Raw genomic sequence first — 22,689 nt, 5'->3', positions numbered from 1 at the left:
ATATTGAATGTTCCGAAAACAGCAGACACAACAAAAATTTAGAGTTGTCATATTTTTCGCTTTCGTTATTTTCTTGTATTTTGCATGTATGTTTTACAAAGAGTTACAAAAATGTATGCTAGCAAAACTATTTTAATACATTTGGTCCTTCCAAACGTGAGTTTTCACGTTTTTAAACAAATTCTAAACAATTTATGAAAAAATTAGTTTGGTAGCACAGATTTAAAACTCTTCAAAAAGTTAAGCCCAGAGAAATCTCCGGGCTAAACAACTAAGCCCAAGGGGCTAAGGTGTTGTTGTATTTAACATGTAAATTGCTTAGCCCAGACTGTGTTTTTTTTGTCAAGTTAAGACCGGTTGTAATAAAAAACACACCTAATGTATACTATAAACAATACTATAAACAAAAAGATGGGATGAAACTGTTAGTGCATAAAATATGTGTAGGTGGTATATATGCTATTAAAATTACGTTGAAATCTTTCTTCAACTTTATCATGGTTTACCAACGTTATTTAGATCTGAAACGATTTATTTTATGCTCTAACAGATTTTCTTCAATTTTTTTGTTTTTTAAATTGTACTGGTCCTGATTTATGGTGAATCGATCTAAAAAGGTTTTAGTTTTTTAAGAGTCAATATCCATGTAACTGTAACATGTACAAAAATTGGAACGGTTTTAAATTTTGAAGCTTAAAACTTCCCAAATGTCTGGCCTATTTGAGCTAAAAGCAGTTTAAATACTAAAAAAAGACTCCATTTTGACAAAATTTTGGTAACAATTTAGCTTTCTTTAACGGTTTCAAGATCAAATTATAAAAAAAAGAGCAACTATTTTTTAAGGCTAAAATCACTAAAGTATGAAAAAAATTAATAATTAACACTGATTTTTGAAAAATACATCATACATCTGAACTCATAAAGTTATGAAATGCATAGAATTGGATTGCATAACCTATTTATTTCTTTTGTATATTATTGCATTTGTTAATGAAAAAACTTACGATTTTTGGCGAATTGAGTCCCAATTTCAAAAAAATTTTCCAAAATTTTCGATAAAACATTTATATTTTAGTTTACTAAACAACAAATGATACTAAAAAAACTAACTACAAAGTCCTTATTTATCTACTAAAGTTCGTCTCGTCACTTATACCTATTATTAATTTTTATTTATTGTACACATTTTGCTAATGAATCTCTCTGCTGTCATTTTTACAATATAAAATATCTGACCTTTACATTCAATTCATTAAGAACCTACCTCCAATTTTCCATTTTAAAACATTTCACAATATTTATTTCAAAAAAAAACTATGGCAACGCCTTATATTTATTTTTAACATCAAAATTTTATTCACAAAAAAAATTCAGTGTCATCTTTTTTTTTTTCTTTTCTCTTCTTTAAAATTAAATAAATAAAATAATACACAAAATGCAAAAAAAAAAAAAAATCAAAACATCCGCTAGTCTAATATCACAAAGAAACAAAAAAAAAAACCAACAACATAAACTATAAAAATTAAAAATAATTTCAAAAACAAAAATGATCGAATGTAACCAAAAATAAAAATGAATTATTTTTTCCTTTACAAAAAAAAAATTAAAAAAATACGCACATTAAAGCACAACAGCAACACTGTTCACTGTACTATTTCTACTTCTTTCTCTCTCTGAAAAAAGATGAATAATATTCTCTTCGACTTGTCTCTCTTAATTTTTTCTGAATACAAAAATTCACCTGCTAGCTAACTTGTCTGTGTCTCGTGGTCTCCTCGTGCGTTCTTCCATGGAACTTTTGTACTTTTTCTGTGGGGGAGTAAGCGCACATTCTTCAGGTTCCAGTGTAAAATTCTCTCTCTTCCTACCCAAAAAAAAACATACAAAAATACCTACTATACACACAATATTCCTTATTCCTAGAGAGCAACAAAATTTATATGAAACCATCCCCCCGATCCCAACCCCCATCATCTACAATCACACACAACAACACACAGAAGAAGAAGAACAAAATTCCTTTAGGGGATGACGAAACAACCTGCGATATACACAAGTCTGCTGCCACTGCCACTCTGCGACTACCCACCACACTTGGCCACTTGTCAGTTTGAAATCAACCGTCGTTCGTTATACAACACACACAATCCGTTATATGTGACGACATTTTTTTTTTGTTTTTTTGGTAAAAGAAAGAAGACAAAAAAAATTATCATAAAAATGGGTAACATAAAAATACGTTCGGAATGATGGGAATTCGAATTAAGTAATAAACCAAAAAAAAAAGGAAAAATACAACAAAAAAAAACGGTTCCCGAAACTCACGGATGAGTGATTGTGTTTTTGGCCTTTAACCTGAAATTATATTCAGGGTAGAAAAAAAGAAAAATTAAATTAAATTAAATTTTAACAGTGAAATTTCAAGAAAAAATAAAAAGCAAAGAAAAATAATAACAAGGCACACAGAATATCCTTTTGCTGGCTCTGGCAAAAGTAGTACGAGTGTCTGTGGTCTTATAAAAAGGAAGAGTGTCCTTTTTTTTTTTACTTTTTGGTGTCGTAAAGGTTGTTTAAAGTTCATTCAAGCGGGAAAATTGGTTAAAAAGAAACAAAATTATTTTCGTCGGTGAATTTAAAGTGGAGAGAATCCATTCAGCCAGAGCGGATATGAAAATGAAAAAAAAGGATATCCCATCATAGCCAATTTCGGTTTGTAAATTTTTTTTTCCATTTTTGTATGTTCATCTCCAATTCTCTCAAAATCAACTTGTCAATTGCAAAAAGTCAATTACTAAGTGGCTATATCCTTGTTTTTTTTTTTTTTTTTTTATTTGGCGGACAATATTCGTGGAAAAAAAAACTGGGGAAACAATCTTTTTTTTTTGCAAAGAACTAAATTGAACAAGGACTCCATTTAGTCCTTAATTGAATTAGATGGGTTTTTAGTTCGATGCCTCTTCTAAATTGCAGCATGTCCTAAATGGTCACTGTAGCATGTCGACATATCCTTTTTATCCCCCCCCTCCTCGTCCTTTTGGTATCCTTCGTTATCGCTTTTGGTTTCTCCCAGATGATGCCGACAAAAAACCGCATAGTTGCCAATGGCCACTTTGTTGTCCTGCGGATGTTCCATTTTTCTGTTTATTCATTCAGGGTTTTTTTTTTTGTTATTGTTGTTATTTGTTGTTGTATATATTGCTCCAGGACTATAACACAGTGATGTCATAAGTGAAAATTTCGTTATCACATTGTAGGATTAAATTTATTGTCGTCGCAATGCATCGCACAGCAAAACCTACACACTCTCCACTGCAAGGCATTTATTCTCATATATTCAACAAAATAAAATAAAAAATAAAAACTAGAAAAATAAAAATAACGGGATAAATAGGAAAGTAGCGTAACCAACGAGCAAAACATAAAAAAACACACATATCCTTGCCTAAAGGAAAATTGTTGGTCAAATGCAATTTATTTATAAAAAAAAAATTTTGTTGAATGTTGTTGCACACAAAGCGATAACCATATTTTCACTGTCATACAAGAGTTTTGAAGCAATTTCACTGTTTTTTTTTTTTTTTTTTTTTTTTAATTTTATTTGCAAAGCTCTCTCCCACTTGATGTCCTTTTTCATTCTTGCGGCGGCTGTTGTAGCGGTGGCGGCCAAGGCATATTGTGTGTTATCCTTTTTTTTTTTGTCATCATCCAGAGAAAAAGGAGGATAGTTTAAATTGTTTCAATTTTATTCTTTTGTTATGTTTATGTTTTAGGGCAGCAAAATAAAAAAAAAAAAAAAATAAAGGACCTCGTCATCATCAGGATAAAATTTGGTGGAATGATGGTTTTTTTTTGTATAGTGTTTTTTGTTGTGTTAGTCTTTCGCGGAAAAGGACATTATTGTGTATTATTATTCGGTTTGGTTTATGTGTGGGGATATCCTTGGAGTTATTTCTCTAGGGGCTTATCCCTTTTTTTTTTAGCTAGAGCAAAAATCTATGATAAATGTGACATTTTTATGGGCATGTCTACTTCATAGGGACACCAACATCAGCCAAAAAGGATAAGGAGATGGAGAGGATAATATTTTATTAGTCCACCCAATCAACTCAAACCTACCTTTCAATTTTAACAAAAAATAAGGACAAAAAAAAAATATTGTATAGTTTTTTTCTTTTGGTTGATTCATTATAGAAAAATGTGTGTAGGATATGTTGGTGTCATAAAGCCAGACTCTACAATAATTTGTTTTCCGCCGCCAATCGTCTGGATACAAGAACAAAAAAAAAATTCCTCTGCCATTGAACTTTTTTTCGTTTTGTCGTCGTTGGTTATAGTTGTCAACTGGGGACTACCCCAATCCTCGTTCAACTTTCAAAATGATGGTTGGTTTGCTATATCCTTTGTGCGGTTAGGTGCAAGTTTGTTAGATTTATATGTCATCGGGGACATAGTCTGATGCATGCAATATTTTATTTTATGATGTTATTTTTTTTAATTTTTTTTTTATTTGTTATTATTTTTCATTATATTTTTTTTTTTTTATTTGATATAAAATTTGTTTTTAGACAGACAGAGTAATGGTTTGGTATTTCATGTAGAGAAGTGAATAAGTTAGTGTTTGTGTGTGTTGTTATTTTTGATATTGTTGGTTTTTAACAGTTTTCATCTGGTGTCGCATAATGAATGTCATTGCACTCTTTTAAGTTAGTGATTAATTGGTTTTGGTGTTAGGGTGGTTTTGTTGTAGGTATTTTTTTTTTTTATTGTTGTTCTGGTAGAGTAGGTAATAAAAATTTAGGAAGCATGTTAATTTATTTACTATTGATTTTGATATAATTTTTCATAAGCAAATTAAAAACCTTTCGTCTAAAAAAAAAAAAAAATTGTGGACACGTTTAATTAAAAAAAAGTGTCAACTGAATTCTGTTTACCTACACGATTTATTTAAATTTTATTTTTAAGTAGAAATTTGAAGCTACATTGTTGCTGTTTGTTAAAATTGGTTAAACCTTCAAAATGTGCCTAAAACACTTGTTTGACAGTTTTTTTTTCATTTAATTTTCTTGGTTTAAAGATAAAACATTGTTCTACACATCCAATAATTAATAGAATCCGGAATTGAGATTTGAGCCCTAAATTTTAAGGCACATAATTTGGGGCTGAATCTTAGACTTCTAACATTTAACATCAAATTAAATTCAAATTCCATCTTGTAGGTAATATCATCTGCTAATTCAAGCGCTTGGAGGAAGAGAAACCGTTTAGTAATTTTTGAAATAATACTTTTTTTTATCACAAATGTAGTCTCTTTTATGTCCTTGCCCTTTTAATACTTTAATAATGTTTGGGACTTTCAAAATTCAATATCTCAAAAACTTTTCACGTTAGAGCTATTCAAGTACTTGATTCAAATTAAAAAGGTCAATGACCATTAGAAAAGTATAATTTGGTTTCTATGGAAAATTATTTCTCGCCAATATTACTGTCATTTACGGAAAAATCAATCTTAAAAATCGTTTTTTTTGTTTTTTTTTCAATTTTTCTCAATATTTTCTTAAACAAAAGTATAGTTTTTCCACACAATCTTTAAAAAACGGTTTTAAGCTAAAGAATTGCATTCCAAACTTTTCAAAAATCAAAAAAATTTTCTGTAACTTTTTTGATTGAAAAATAAATAATAAATTCGTCAAAAATCCAAAAATTAACTTTTTGCTCATTTTTCATAGATAGAAAACATAAAAAGTAATTTTTAACCAAGTTTTGTTAAAATCCAACTATTTTTGTAAAAGATAAAAATAAAAAATCAAAAAATCGTATTTCTGCATTTTTTTCAATATTTTTGAGGTTATAGAAAAAAATTGTTTGAGTAAAAGTTGTAGACATTTATACTACCTACAACTTTCAAATTTGATTTTTTTCGATAGGACGTCTAATTTTGACAGAAATCGTAAAAAACCATGATTTTTAACACCCACTCCACTTTTTCGCCCACCCGCCCCTTTCCCCCAATTTTTTGGTGTTCAATTTATTTTTCCCCTTTCATATACCTACCATTTATCCTAAATTTTCCCACCACCCATATGCTGCTAATAATTTTTTTTATTTTCAAAAATTATTGGCACTGGTCTATTAATGGTTGAGATTTTTACAAAAAAAAAAAAAAAATAAATGGAAAAGGTCAACCTTTAACCTCTTGCGCTGAAAATAAATCAAAAATGGTTAATTCAATTGAATATGTCAAACATTTCATAAATGTCTTTATTTTGCAAAAACAACATAAAAGAAACATAAAAAAATGCAAAATAAAGGTTTCTCTCAGACCTTGACCGAAATTTTTCTTTTTTTTAAAAAAAGGTTATTTTATAACCTTCATTGAAAATGGCAACAAATAAGAGTTATTTAAGAACCTTTCCACCTTCCATTTAGGAGATATTCCAAATATTCAGAGTCCCCTAAAATACCCAAAAACTACTTTTTTCAAAAATTCAAACTTCTGTTGTTTGTTTACCCTACGCTTAATAGATATCCAAAATTTTGCACTGAAAAATTCAAAAGTCCTTAAAATTAAAAAAAAACGTTACACATACACCAGAGTGACTTTCATAGTTTCCTCTTATTTAATCACTGATTGAATAGTAAGACCATATAATTTTTTTTGACCATTGACTATCTGAAAAAATACATAATCTTATGAGGTCCTAGTTTGTTCTGCATGTACACGTCATTTTTTATTTTTTTGTGTGCCCGCCGGTGATATTATATTGTTTGAGTTTGAAGAATTCAGTGAAATTTGAAAACGATTTTTTGAAAAATTAGAAAACAAAATACGAGTTCTGTATACTAAATAGAGAATTTTGGAGTTCCTTATACCTACTTTAAAAGAATACTTAGTTTTAGGAATCAAAGTACACATGCTTTCGGTAATGAGCACCTTTTTCTCAAAAAAGAGTCAAAATTCTGGAGTTCATGATGGATTTAAAAAAAAGTGCTTTTAATTTGAAAAAATTAATCAACAAGTGAATTTTATTCCTCTTTGGTTGCATGACACAACTCTTATCGTAACTTTTTGTTTTTATTAATTTTAAAATCATGTAGGTATGAACAATTTTTAATTGCTTTTAACTTTTTTAATTTTGTAGAGCTTGTTTTAAAATTATTTATTAAACTTAAGAACTGTTGTCTTTTAATCGAAAAACGTTCTCAGAAGTCTTATCTGTCGAAAAATATTAATATTTTGTTGTAGTTTGCTAACTTCAAGTATATAATTTTTTTTCGCTAAAATTTCAATTTTTCCTTGGCTTCTCTAAATATCGCCTTTAATCGGGCCATTTGAATAGCAATTCACCCTAAATAATGCCATCATTTTCTCGCTCATCATTCTTAAAACCTTAAAATGTCATTAAATTCTCCCCCACTCATATCCAATTCTTTTGCCATTCATACCTAAAAAATAATCTCCCAAAATGTTTTTTATAACCTTTCAACAATCTAAATTGTCAAAAAGAAAAAACAGCCATCAGACAGCCACCCATTTATCTGTTGGTCACAGCCGAATAAAATGATCCATCGTAATAATTCAACACGATATAGGCCAGCTATATTTTCCATATCCTTTGAACATTGAGTTTGTGTCTCCACATGCATGATACAACACAATGAAGGAATAACGCACGGTGAAGCTGATAAGAAGCCATTCATTTCATTCTCAGGAAAAAAAAAAATTATAACGGCCATTCTGGAACAAGTTGTGTGTTGTGTGAGCTGAGCTGAACACCGCACCCATTTTATGTACTTTCTCGCACCAAAACCAAAAGCAAATGAGAACAACAACAACAACTAGCAACAACAATATGAAAAAAAGCAGGACCTCCACACACAAGAGTAACACACATCCTTCAAATTGAATTGATTTATATGCGTTGGATTTATGTCCTTCTAGATGTACATTTTTTATGGCTTGAACGTGGTTAAGCAAATAAGATGTGTTGTTGGCATATATGTATAAGTTAAAATACAAATACATATGTATTTTTTTATGCTTCCTATCTCATTATTTTAAGGTTGTGACAGGAATTGGATCCTTCCATATACATCTCTCTATACTAAATAAAGGATAACGCCACCAAACAACACAAGAAACCAAAAAAAAAAAAAAAAAGCCTTTGACAATGAGACAGAGACAGACACACGTTACCATTTTTATATATGGCTTTCATGATAGAAAGAAGGTCTATAATATAAAAGAAGGGGGGTCCTAAGGGGAGGATGATGCCTTTGAATGGAAAGTTATCATCGTAAAATTGAGACGATACCATTTTTATAGCCAATTGCATTGAATGGATTAAATGAAATCGTCTGTCTTTTCACAAAAAAAGATATGGTCTCTCTGTTCTTTATGGAGATGGGTTTTACAAAAATATGGAAACACAATATTCAGGACAACATATTTACTTTTTTTTTTTTCTTCTTTAACATCAAAAATGTTTGATGTTGTTGTTTAACAGGAGAAATAAATATAAAAGTAACCGATAGGGAAATGGCTTATCGACACTATATATGTTTTGTATTTTCTATCTCAAGTACTTTAAAGGGTCTTAACCTTTTTGAAGTACTTCTAATAGGATTTCAATCAAGATTTTGAGTAAGCCAATAGAATTTTATGCTTGAGTGAATGAATTTCACAGTTTTTAGTATTTCCTGGGTTATCAATTTTTTTTATTTCGGTTTAAGGTCTTAGATAAGATCGTGGAGGGAAATATTTTTGGGTTGTTAATACCTAAAACAAATATCTCACCAATTTTTGAGACCCCAACAATTTTTAAGTAACTATAATGGCGTTTTCGATTGGCAGTCCGGAAGCGTCCGGAATCATTCTGAAAAAATTTTATTCACACAAAACTGTCAATTTTTTTCGAATAAAACGCTTTCAGAATGATTCCGGACGCTTCCGGACTGCCAATCGAAAACGCCATAAGTAACCAAAAATACTTGTTTATTAATTAATTTGAATTTGTCACATAACTCACATCTTTAAAACATTTTTCAATTTTATTTTGGGAATTTTTTTTAAAGGTTTAAATCTTTTGGGACCCTACTTTCACGAATATAATCAAGTTTGAATGTATTTAATCAAATTTTTAAGTGTATTTGGGCTAAGACTTTAAATATAGGTGTTTTATTTAAGGACTTAAACTAAAATAAAAGATTCGAAATTTCAATCCTAATTCATCTAGATATATTTTTCGTTATTTTCCTTCTATAAAAATTTTGCTTATGTTAAAAACTTTCAAAATCACCCCAACCTGTATTTTAGACCTTAAATATTTGTAAGTGACAAAAAGTAGGTATTCAAAACTAATTTATGAGATTTATTAATCCAATTGAACTTTCCATACAAATGAAATCATCAATATTTCACAAATTTGTCAAGGTCTTAACCTTGTAGGACCCTATTAACAGCACTTTAATTAAGTTCCAATCAATCCAATCAAGATTTAAGGTCAAATGAATTAATTTCATAGTTTCCCTTACTTTCTGGATTATCACTTTGTTTCCATTTAAGGTCTTAAACCACGACAAAAATTTCCAACAATTTGCTCTCATATATAGGTGTAGATTTTTAGTCATTTTCTGGATTATCTAAAGGACACGTATTGGGGAACATTTTTGGTTTCTTTCAAACTTACAAAATGACCCCAGCCAATTTTTGGGACCTTAAAGATTTTTAAGTGACCAAAAGTAGCAAAAAATATTTAGCAACATTTAAAGTTGTTTACTTTATTTCGAAATTTCCCGTACATTTATTGCGTTTATTGATAATAAATTTCAAAAACTTTCAAAGGCGTTAACCTTGAATTTGAAAATGAATTTCATAGTTATAGTATGTAGGTATGGTGATTTCCATTTAAGGTCTTAAAGGATATGTTCCAATGTTGCTTTTTTGGACCTTTTTGTAGACCTTTCTTGAAGTTGAAAATACATCACATCTTAATTCTCCTTTTATTTCTCCTTCAAGCAGCTTCTGTAAACTTTTTTTTTAACCCCAAGTTATTTCAGAAAAAAAGGACCTAATCAGTTTAATCCTCTTAAACAATCATTTTATTGTGCATTTTTATTTTATTTTTTTTTTTTCTATTTTCAATATAAACCAATTTCATTGCTCAAATAGCTTATGATGAAGAAATTATTTTTCATTGACTGAAAAAAAAACCTCTACTAAAGAGCTTTACCTCTTAACCTAATTTCATTTTACCTTCAGAACAGAATTTTCTAAACGTTTACTACCTATTAAGCATTATATCTTTCACCTTATCACCCCCAAACCAGCTAAGAGTTTTAGCCTTTATTTATACAGGTTTCTTCTTCTGTCTAACCCTAACCCATTGCCATATTGTTTTTTCATGCAAGAATTAATTGTTAAATCAAAACAAAATACCTTTAAAGTACAACAAAATAGGAATAAAATATAAACAAGAAACCTTTTATGTGTTTAAGCTGAGAAAATAAAAACAAAAAGTGCCTTTGAACTAAAAAAAAAGTAAATGAAAAAGTCTCAGGAATGAAATTATTCGCATAAATACATTAAAAGTTCTCTAAAATTTTTAATTTTATAAATTGCTCATTTGACAAAAAAAAATGTTTATTTCTATTCTTCCTTTCTTTACAAAAATTTTAGAACAAAAAAAGAAAAATATGGAGCTCATTTATTTGTGGAACGTATTCATTTGTGTATCGAAATAATTTTTGGAAAATATTCATATTATTCTAAAATAAAAATTGAACATTTAAACCAACTATTGACAAAGGTGGAACTTATTTATTTATAAGAAGTAAATTCATACGTAAATCAATATCTTTAATTTCTAATTTGTTAAGATTTATGAAAGGCGTTTATTTGTGGATCGTATACATTAAAATTCCACTCAATGAAAAATTAGTCATACACAATTTTTTTGATTCTAAATTTTACAGGTTAAATATTCCCATGTGTAGAAAAATGAATACGTTCCACAAACATTTTCACTATTATATCGTTCCACACTGTTTTGAAATTTATCCAATTGATTGCTGAATGTGGGACTTAAACTGGTAAAGGTTATTTTATAGAAAACTTAACACTTGCTTACAATTATTACCTGTTTATTTAGTTAAAGCTCAAAAGGTCAAGCTTAAAAATTTTGTGTTCCACAAAAATATTAGTTTGATAATGTATGAATAAGATATTTTCTGAGTGAGTAGTCGAAAGTGAAAAATTAGATAGTAGAATTATAATGAACGTCAAATTTTCCAAGGAAAAAGTTAAACTTATCATAGAAGCTGTGGAATGTAAGTAAAACGTAAAAGCCTTACAACTCAATAAATATAGACGCAACAAAAAATAAAAGTAATAGATTATTGTTTTCTCAAATCTTATTCAACTTGATGGACTCCAAATTTGATAAGTTCCACAAGCTTTTTCTCACAGAAAAAAAACTTTGTTTAATGACATTTAGAAAATTTTTCTGGTTGTTCAAAGTCATGGGATTTGACTGTTACTGTTGCAAATACAAAACAAAAAACTGAGACAATAAGTCATAAGCCATTAAGGAAGATACATAGTTAGCGTATTTTCAGCAAATTTGTACTCTCTTTTGCATTGAAACTTTATATGAAAACAAAAAAGAAAATAAGGAAAAAGAAATTTCTCATTAGCTGTACTCGGTGGGAAAATTGAGAAAGAAATAAAAAAAAAAATCATTGACAGACTTCCCCCCTCTGGGTGATTAAAAGCGCGAGAAAAAAGAAACATACGTTTGCTATCCTCATTCGAAACCTTTACTGCATCCCTGAATACTTAACCCACTATTACCACCCACCATTTAACCTTTTTTCGTTTTTTTTTATTTTACTTTCAATCTATTGGTTGTTAATTTCCTTTTCTGTTTTAGCTGATTTATTTTGCTTGTTCTCTTGTGTGATGTTCTTTTTTTTTTTTGGCTCGTCTATCCGTTTGTCTTTGCTGGGAAATGCACACGAACGAAATACAATACAATAAAAAAAAATATATATAATCACCCTGTGTATTTGATGTGCATAGCTCCGAGGAAAAACTTACAGGAAAAAGAAGAACAAGACAAGAAAATAAAAGAAAATAAAGATAAAAAAATTAAAACAACCTTAAAAAAAAAAGAAGAAGAAAAGTGTGAGAAAGAAATTAGAACTGAAGACGAGTTTGGAGATAAAAAAGTTTCCCCAGAGCTATGATACTAAATTGAAAATTTTCCAACCATCTTGCAGATAAAAAACGGTTTTTACTTTATTTATTCATTGCAGGTTTGGAGTAAAAAAGTACCTGAAGCTTGGCTCATTATATCGATGGGAAATTCATTTCTTTTCTTTTGTTTTTTGTTTTCATTATTTTGAGCTGTTTGTTTTCTCATAATTGTTGTTTTTTTTTTTTTATTTATGATCTCTTTTTATCAACAAAATGAGTTATCACCTTTTTTAACAAAAAAAAAGGGTTTAAACAGTTTAATATAAAATGGAAATTAGAAAAAAAAAAAAAAACAAATCAGTTGAACTTTTGAACATAACGCACTTTTCCGTTAGTAGAGCTTGATGTGCTTTTTACTGTTCAGCTCACGGATCACCCAGGTTCCTTCACAATATACACAATACAAGGAAAAAACTTCAGTAATAAAGGTCTTCCATTGTAATGTGCATAATCTGTACGTCCCTAAAATTAAAAGTGGAAGTAATCTTATCAAGGGGCACGGTAGTGCCCAGCCAAGTTCTCTAGCAACTTTGGCACTACACCCTTATTTACAGGAAACAACTCAGGCCATTTTGGACCCCCCTCTAACTTCCACACCAAATATGCTACATTTGTTGAGCTGGCCGAACCCAAATTCCTCACAAAATTTCAGCTTCTTACGATGAGTAGTTTCTGAGATATAGGACTTCAAAAATCGCGAAAACCGTAACTGACTCATTGACTCACTCACAGATCATCAAAATTATGGAGAACTTCCCGCTATCGTAGAAACTTGAAATTTTACATGGTGATAGGACTTGTGTTGTATACAAAGGAAAAAATCGAAAATTTAAGATTTTCAATTCAGGGGGCATGGAAACCGCCCATTTTCGCCGAATTTTCATCAATATTATTATAGAGCACTTCTGATTATCGTAGAATCTTGAAATTTGGTAGAATGGTAGATATGGTAATTTATACAAAGGAAAAAATTTAAAATTTGATAATTTTAGCCAGGGGGCGTGGCATCATCAAATATAGAGAAATAATGTAATAATGTAAGAAATAATGTAATAATTGGTTTGTTAATCGGCAGGTTTATTATTGGCCCTTAATTGCGTCCAGCACCAACATGAACTATAAAATCCAGAAAGTAATACTTTCATCAAACATAGACCCCTTACAAATGGTTAGGAAAAGTTCCAGGCTGCCTCATGGTGGAGTGCTGACATTTAACTAAAATACTTAATCTTGGCTCATTTTGGTTGCCAAATATTAGTTTATGGTATGACTGAGTGTATACTGTATAAACTGTATGCTCAAACAAAATAATTGTAAGTAGGTAAATTACTTAATAAAATGCAGAAAATAAGCTCAAAGAGCTCCTTGACTATCAAAAACGCGTTGAGGTTGCCGAAATCCCGAAAACCCAAAATCCCGAAAATAAAAAAAAAAACAGAAAACCCGAAATTCAGAAAATCCAAAATCACGGAAGCCCAAAATCCAGAAAACCCAAAATTCCGAAAATATAGAAAAAACTCCGAAAATACCTATAAAAAAATCGAACGGGATCCCGAATAATTGAAGAATTTCGAAATTCTGATTTTTTGGAATTCCGAATTTATAGACTGCGCCAATCTCTCAATCCAACACTTCTTTTTTTTTCAAAACTAGTCTTAACTAAATTAAAAAAAAAATTAAATGTATCTTTGAGACACTTTTTCTTTTTATGTGCCATAAAATATTTTGTATACAATAACTTTTTGTTAAAAGAATGTCAAGTTTAAATATAGCTCAATTCTATAGTACCTATATTAGGGTGGGTCAAAAAAATCGAAATTTTTTTTTTTGATTTGGTAGAAAAATCGATTGCTAGACACCTCTAGAATATACACACCAAATATGAGCTCTTAATATTAATGGGAAGGTCCTCCGCTTCGCAATTTTCCATTTTTACATCAAGCTTCTAAAAAAAAAATTATTTTTTTTTAAAATCGACTTTTTAGCAAATTTTTTACATATTCTTGTAGGAAATTGAACGCTCTACAAAAAAGGCCTTGTACACTTTTTTCGTTTTTCTATCCGTTTAATAGATATTTGAGGTCCAAAAATCGAGAAAATCCTCCAAAATTCGTTTTTTGTTCTTAATTTTTTAACAAATTGAAAAATTATAATAATCAATAGCGCAAGACATATTCTTGTAGGAAATAGATTGTTCCACAAAAAAGGTCCTAATAACTTTTTTCATTAATATAACCATTCTGAAGATATTCGAGGTCAAATTTAAAAAAAATATAAAAACATTTCTTACTTTTCAAAATTTTCTAATTCACTGAAAATTCATTATTTTTAAATAAGAAAGATATATTCTTGTCCGCGCTTAAACGTTCTACAAAAAATTTCTTGGAATCAAATTGATTGCTTTAGCCGTTTAAAAAATAATCGTATCCAAACCAATGCCCACTGATTTCAGTAGTTTTCTTATGACTCGTATGCATTGCGATTTGGATACGATTATCTTTTAAACGGCTAAAGCAATCAATTTGATTCCAAGGAATTTTTTGTAGAACGTTTAAGCCCCTACAAGAATATATCTTGGGCATTTGAAAATAATGAGTTTTCAGTGAATTAGAAATTTTTGAAAAGTAAAAAATGTTTTTATAATTTTTTTTTACTTTGACCTCGAATATCTTAAGAATGGTAAGATTAGTGAAAAAAGTTATTAAGACCTTTTTTGTGGAATGATCTATTTCCTACAAGAATATGTTTTCCGCTATTGATTATTATAATTTTTCAATTTGTTAAAAAATTAAGAACAAAAAACGAATTTTGAAGGATTTTCTCGATTTTTGGACCTAAAATATCTATTAAACGGATAGAAAAACGAAAAAAGTGTACAAGGTCTTTTTTGTAGAGCGTTCAATTTAGTACAAGAATATGTAAAAAAAATTTGGTAAAAAGTCGATTTTTAAAAAAAAATAATTTTTTTTTTAGTAGAAGCTTGATGTAAAAATGGACCTTCCCATTAATATTAAGAGCTCATATTTGGTGTGTATATTTTAGAGGTGTCTAGCAATCGATTTTTCGGAGTACCAAATCAAAAAAAAGATTTTCGAATTTTTTGACCCACCCTAACCTATATCCTTTTTTTCTCTATATAAAAACAAAAAACCGAAATTGCAGTTATTTTTAATTTTTTTTTTCGACAACAAAGTTATAATTTCTTAAAATAATGGTTATCTTCCTTAGTTAGTTTTTTGTTACCTCAGCAATAAGAAAATAACTTGAAAATGAGGAAAATTTCCGATAACTCTTATTTAAACAAAATTCGTCTGATCTTTCAAAAATTATCAAAAAATAAGTTGAAACACAAAATTTCAAACCAAAACTTACCATGCCAATTATAAATTAATGTAAAAACTTATTCCTATTCATTTTCATACCTTGTTCAAAGCTACCTACCTAATTTTAATAGAAAATTCAAAAAGGTAACTGTAATAACACATCTCCATAAAATTAATACCTTCAATGTTTCAGCTTTAAAAAATATCTAATTTTCTTTAAGTAGAATTTAAAATATCTCTCCATCATTCATAACAAAAAAAAAGAAAGAAAATTCTCCAATCATCACGTTCTTATAAATTTCCCACACCACGCCATTGGCAACATAAATGTTTTCCAATTGTTTTCAACTCGATGGTTTCTTTTCCTCTTTCCATCTCTATCATCATCCTCATCATCAAGTTTGCTATATTTGTTAAGAGGGTGAATGAAAACTTATTAGTCAAACAAAATAAAAGAACATACCACACACAAAAAAACTCCTCTCTCTCGCATACATGAAACAATAAAGTAACATAAAAATAGCAACAGCAGCTTCAACAACAGTAGCAAGGATCTTGAAACAATAAAGTTAAAGTAAAAATAAATAACAAAAAAAAAAAAAAAAAAAAAAAAAGTAAGCAACATACAACACTTGGGCGCAAACAATTGTGAACAACTTTTGTTTAAGCCAAAGCAACGCAAAAGTTTCCTTTCCCATCATCATTTTCTTCACATGCTCTCCAAAGTATATCGCATATATAATATAATATTGTGGAGGTATTTCTCTCTTTTACGCTACGTTTCAATAGATTTAGCTTGAAGCCCCATAAGGAAAAAGGCAAAATTAAAGAAGTTCCGCGAACGAAACAAAATTCCAGAATACAACTCTCTGAGACTATAGGGATTTCTGTAACTTCCCTCGACACCGACGACGACTCCAACAACGACGACGATGAGTTTCCTCCCTTGACGACGACGAAACCAACGACGACGACACGACTTTCTTACCACACCATTTCTTGAAGTTTTTATTCGTTTTTCGTTTTTTTTTTTTTATATTATTCTCATCAGATTTCTTGTGTGCATGCTCCCGGCTCAAGGTATCAGAAAGTTTCTTCTTCTACTTCGTTTTTCTTGGTGGTTTCTTGGAGGTTTTAGGCCAACACAATAGACCAACTTACTAACCAACCTGCCAGCCAGCCAGCCAGCCAGCTTGGCAACAAACCATTCCAATTCCACCCACCATAAAAATAACATGGGAACCCAATTGGCTTTGGGAATGAAGCTAAATAATATAAATGTACGACGAGCTAAAGGTACCCCCGCTATGTATGTTAGTTCCCAGTTGGTAAGCCGCCTGTGGGAATTTTTCCCAAGACCTAAGCTTTTGTTATAGTTACACTCTTCTTCTTCTTGGGTCCGTCGTCGTCGTTGGTCGTTCTGTTAGGTTTCATTGAATCCACAGATATTCGCCGTCATCTTCTAACCTAACCATGGTTTACGGGGAATATAATATTGTTTGTTCAGTTAATTGTTTTGTGGCAGATTGCGTCCTATAGTGTTGTGGTAATAATAATAAAATAATTGATGTCTTTTTTGTATTACATTTTTCTTGGTTTTGACAAACACTACAATATTTCTTTCGTTATAGCATTTTCGAAATTTTTGCATCCGATTCAATTTGTTAGAAAAGGTCACTCAACATCATGAGAAATCAATTGCAACTTGCCATAATTTCTATGTATTTATATTTTTAAGACCTCCTCCGTAATAATTACTCTGGTTAACAAAATTAATCTTTTTTTTGGTGCCGAAACAAAAATATACTTTTCTGAAGGTTTTCAGTGTGCTGAACTCGAATCCGAAGTCAAAAAATAAAAAAAATTAATTAGCTCCCGTTTTTGAAAATGCAGTACTTCAGGCCTTATTCTTTTATATAAGGAAAATCGTTTGAACATATTTAGTAACGGTTTTTGTAAGAACTTTTTTCCAACTTTTTAAATCTGTTTAAATCTTTCCGATATCTTTTTTACTGCCCGAGATATCCTCAGTTGTTTGGCATATTTTATAAATTTTATAACGTCATTATCTCCTTCATGATATATGAAGCCAAACCCACTTTTACTTCATTTTAAGTTATCTCGGGCAATACAAACGATATTGAAAAAATTTAAACAGGTATCGAAAGATGGAAAACAGTTCTTATACACTGAGGGAAATACCGTAACGTACAATGTAATATTCTCAACGTTGATTTAACGTTGAAAAAACAAACATAAAATATCTTTAAATAAAAATTGAAACAACTTAAGAAATTTTTTTATTTTTACTTTGATTTTAAAATTTTCATTTTCAACGCAAAATCATTCCGAAAATAGTTGAATCAACGTGGTTTTAGTTTGTTTGAAGTTGTTTTCCTTATTCAAAGGAATAAGGTGCATTTTTCCGTATTTTGTTTCGTTTGCAAGTTAAAAATATCCTTGAAATACTTGAATATTCAAGGGTCAAAACGTGATTTTTGGAAGCATCACCGATAAATTTTCTTTTGCAAAATTAGTTACGAAATCTCAAAAAGCCACATGTTATCGTCAAAAATATACATATATTTTTTTTTTTGCTGTGATAACATCTTATAAATCGATGACTCCAGATGCATACATGAAAAAGCATTACTCAATCTCTCGATCCACTTCCCGTTAGCAGTAGTGTTGTATCGTATAGATAGCAATTTCATCTTGAAGGTCAAGTCATAAATGACGCCAAATCTAACGTAAGAATAAATCTATTATAGCTTCTTTGTAAGGTTATGTTATGAAAAAGAACACTATTAAAGGATTTCTAAAAATTCAATCATTAAATAGGGTAAATAGGGGTAAAATATCATCGTAAACAAATTTCACAATGCAAGTGGTAAACCTTCAACAAAGTGGTTACTATAGAGAGGGGAATTTTTTTTTTTTTTATAGAAACTTTAGTTTAATTGATGGAAGTCATATGAAAAAAATTAAAGATCTGGTACGAATTTTTTTAAAGGCCTTAATTTTCGAATTTTATAAATTAAAATTATCTCAAACTTACAATTCTATAGACGAGATTGATTTATGTACAATAAATTGAATTTTTGCCAATAATTTGCTGACCGTTTAACATTTTTTATATCTTTTTTTAAAATTTTGATAGAAAGACAAATAAAATTTATAGGCAAGATAGATAAAAGGCCATATCTAGACAGTTCAGTTTTTAGGTTTTGTAGGTAATCTTGATGTTTTTTCCTTTTTTTTGAAAAGCAAGTATTTTATTTAAGTTTTACTTATCTTTAGAAAACATATAAAATATATATATTTTTTTTTTTACTTGAGCAATAATTAATAATAATAAATATTAAGCAAAATTTGCAAATGAAACGTCTGTGTACTACCTATTGACGAATTTTACTTGGAAGTGGCCCCAGAAACTATTATTTATATATTTTTTTCAGAATAAGTACAACAACCGCAATTTTTGACTTAAAAATTTTTTTTTTTACTTTTTTTCCAAAAACTACAATTTTTCAATATTGATCAGCAACCCCTTCTATACAGGGTGTCCCACAGTCACCGCCCCAAACGAAAACCATGGATTCCTGAGGTCATTTTAAGTCGAAAAACTTAAGAGGTAATTTTCTCGTTTTCGTCCCGTTTTCGAGTTACCACGGTTTTTATGATTTTTGTTCTCTTTTCCCTTATCTGGCTTTATCTTTGCCAAACTACGTTTGATTTGAAAAATTTTTTTTACAACCAATCAAGAATTTATTACAGTTTTAGTTTGTCTCAAAACTTTTTTTTCTGCGGACAACCGTTTCTCCACAATTTTGCATCAAACACAATTTTCTTCGTTTTTTAAGTTGTTTTTTACACTTTCATATCATTTAAGTCAAAAAAACACGTTAATGAGTATTAATTTTTTGTGCTTTTTATTAAAGCCCAGTTTATTTTCATAAAAAAAATAAGTTTTATTTAATAAAAAAGGCTACTGAAAGTAATTAAAAAAAAATAAACAAACTGAGTGAATTAAAAAAAATAATTTTTAAATAAAAAATTAATTTAAATGAATTAAAAACTTTTTCTGAGCTATTGTGGTTAAGAAAAGAACAAATAAATAAAGCTCAGAAAAAGTTTTAATTCATTTAAATAAATTTTGTATTTAAAAATTATTTTTTTTTTTTAATTCACTCAGTTTGTTTATTTTTTTTAATTAATTTCAGTAGCCTTTTTTATGAAATAAAACTTATTGTTTTTTATGAAAATAAACTGGGCTTTAATAAAAAGCACAAAAAATTAATACTCATTAACGTGTTTTTTTGACTTAAATGATATGAAAGTGTAAAAAACAACTTAAAAAACGAAGAAAATTGTGTTTGATGCAAAATTGTGGAGAAACGGTTGTCCGCAGAAAAAAAAGTTTTGAGACAAACTAAAACTGTAATAAATTCTTGATTGGTTGTAAAAAAAATTTTTCAAATCAAACGTAGTTTGGCAAAGATAAAGCCAGATAAGGGAAAAGAGAACAAAAATCATAAAAACCGTGGTAACTCGAAAACGGGACGAAAACGAGAAAATTACCTCTTAAGTTTTTCGACTTAAAATGACCTCAGGAATCCATGGTTTTCGTTTGGGGCGGTGACTGTGGGACACCCTGTATAAGATAGAGGTAAAATTCAACAGTATGATGCCAATAGGATGTGGAGCCAAACTGTTTATTTGAAAATTTTATTTTTCCCATACAAGCGTGAACCACCTTACCGCACAATCTTAAATTCAAAAAATGAAAAATTTCCACTAAAATAGTATTCTCTTTTCAAGATTTTTTATACTTTCCTACATAAACTGAATTAACAAAAATAAACAGCAATTCGAAATTCCATCTTTTTCGTGCAATAAAAAAAAAACAAAATTTTTGGTTATTTTAAATTGATTTTTTAGAATAACAAAACTGGTGTAATGACTTATTATTTAAAATAGAACAAAAACTTTTCAAAGACAAATAATTGCTTTCATTTGTATGCACATAAATTTGTCGGTCACTGTGGCGTATGTGGAACATTTTTTTTTTTTTTTGCAAATTTGAAATTCCCTTTTTATATTTTAAAGAATCATATAGAAGAACAGGGATAAAGCCTTAGATAAATCCTTTAAATTATTACGTTAACCAAAACCACCCCATCTAATTTAATCCTTTAATCTACATGTGGACTTCTTATTCGGTAAAACCAATGAATTCAAGAATTCCCTACTAATTAACCAAAAGCCTTTTAAAACTTCAATAAATTTCAAACACATACCTACTTCATCATATTATTCTCCTCATGCTCAAGCCCAATTTATCAACATAAACAACCACAACAGTACCTTGTGCAAAAACTCAATTACTTTTCATCGAATAAAAAAAATGTTTGATTTCAATTTATATACTCACGCACATAATGACCCATAAGATCGTTTATTTTAAATCAAAATATACTTTCCTAACACGATATACCTTTCAAAATATTCTCAAACCCCAAAAAAAAATACTATAAAAAGTCTATCTATAGTCCTTTTTTTTTCAATAAAAAAAAAACTTCCTTATAAACTTCACAACAACACATAAAAACCACAAACTAATAATTTCATTTTCTTTCCAGATGACCGCAACTGAATGACCGTAACGTAGTTCAACCATATACACACACAGAAAGAAATTTATACGACAACAAGGCTGCTATCACCCGCAATAAGGCAATAAGGACGACATTTTCACTAAGGTACTAAAAAAGAGAGAATGCGAATATAAAAACCAAAAGCAACAAAAAAAAAGTTAAATTACATCAAAAATAAAAAAATAAAAAAAAAACAGAAAACAGGATTTTGTAAAAGAAGTGTATCCTAATGATATATAGTAGGCTAGGGATTAACAAGAGCTTACACAAGACCAACAGTAACGCATTGCGACTACAACTACAACTACTACCATCATCAACTACAACAACAACATCACTGCCAACCATCATCATCAACACACTGGCAAAAAGAAGAAAAAAAAATTCATTTCTATAAAAACATAAAAAAAATAACAAAAAGGACTAAAAAACTAGAAAGAAAAAAAAAAATAACGGAAACGATAATCAAGATTCAGGATATATTTGAGGAGAAGTAGAGAAAGTAAAAATCCCGAATCCGATTAGGAAAAAGTACAATTTTTTCTTCGTTTTTTTCTTCCTTCATCAATTTTTTTTTATACTTTATTGGTTTATCCTTTTTGCAGTTTAACATTTGTTTGTGGTCTTCTGCAATTTTCCATACGGATACACGGGCAAATAGTTTGTTTTTTTTACTAGCATCCTCCAATCCAATTCAAGAAAGAAGAAAAAAAAAAAACGACTAAAAAATTGAAGGACTCTCTAGACCAGAAGAAGAAAACAAAAATTTTTTATAGAGAAATAAGGATATCGGTTGTTTAAGATCGTGACTATTAATATTTATGAGGTGCGCACCAAAGCAATCTCTCTCGTTCGCTCAATAATATCAGGTTATTCTAGTGCAACAAAAAACCCACATTTCTCAACCAACCCCCAACTATCTACCCCCCTTCAACAAGGACCCTTCTTTACCACTTTTCTGTTATAGTGCTTGGCAAAAAAAAATAATAATAAAAAATATCCTTCCCTATATCATAGTTGAAAGAAAGAAAAGAAAATACAAAAAAAAGGACGAAAAAAAGAAAAAAAATTAACTCCATGCAGTGGAATAAATTCACAAGGATCCCCTACCGCAGCAGCAGCATCAACAGCAACCATAGTTTGTGTACCATCAACAGCAGCAGTATCCTTTTTTGTCCTTATTTTTCCATGATAGTGTTGAAGTGCCATTTGCAATAGAGAAAAAAAAAGTGTAATTAAAAAATATATAAAAGAGAAAAAATATAGAAAAAAAAGTGTGCAATACAGTGCGGTGTTAGTAATGCAAAGCATTAGTAGCAGGTAATATCATTTTAGAAAAATATAAATTTCAAAAGAAAATAAGAAAAAAATAAATTAAAATTAATCCTGCGTGTTTGGTAAAAGAATAAAAAAAAAAAAATATAAAAAAGTGTCCTAAAGTGCAGGCAGCAGTATA

The 22,689-nt window shown here is 29.3% G+C and overlaps 1 long non-coding RNA gene across 1 annotated transcript; it reads left to right on the top strand.

Moving 5' to 3' along the window:
• Nucleotides 1-2,318: 2,318 nt before the first annotated feature.
• Nucleotides 2,319-21,647, top strand: LOC129919057 (uncharacterized). The gene is made up of 2 exons (XR_008773041.1): nt 2,319-2,709; nt 21,219-21,647. It is a non-coding gene; the product is annotated as an uncharacterized LOC129919057 (long non-coding RNA).
• The last annotated feature ends 1,042 nt before the right edge of the window (nt 21,648-22,689 follow it).

This window comes from Episyrphus balteatus, chromosome 4 (genome assembly GCF_945859705.1).
Source record: "Episyrphus balteatus chromosome 4, idEpiBalt1.1, whole genome shotgun sequence".
NCBI classification, from domain to species: Eukaryota; Metazoa; Arthropoda; class Insecta; order Diptera; family Syrphidae; genus Episyrphus; species Episyrphus balteatus.
The sequence above is the reverse complement of the archived record's forward strand: the minus strand, read 5'-3'. Positions and strand labels throughout refer to the sequence as shown.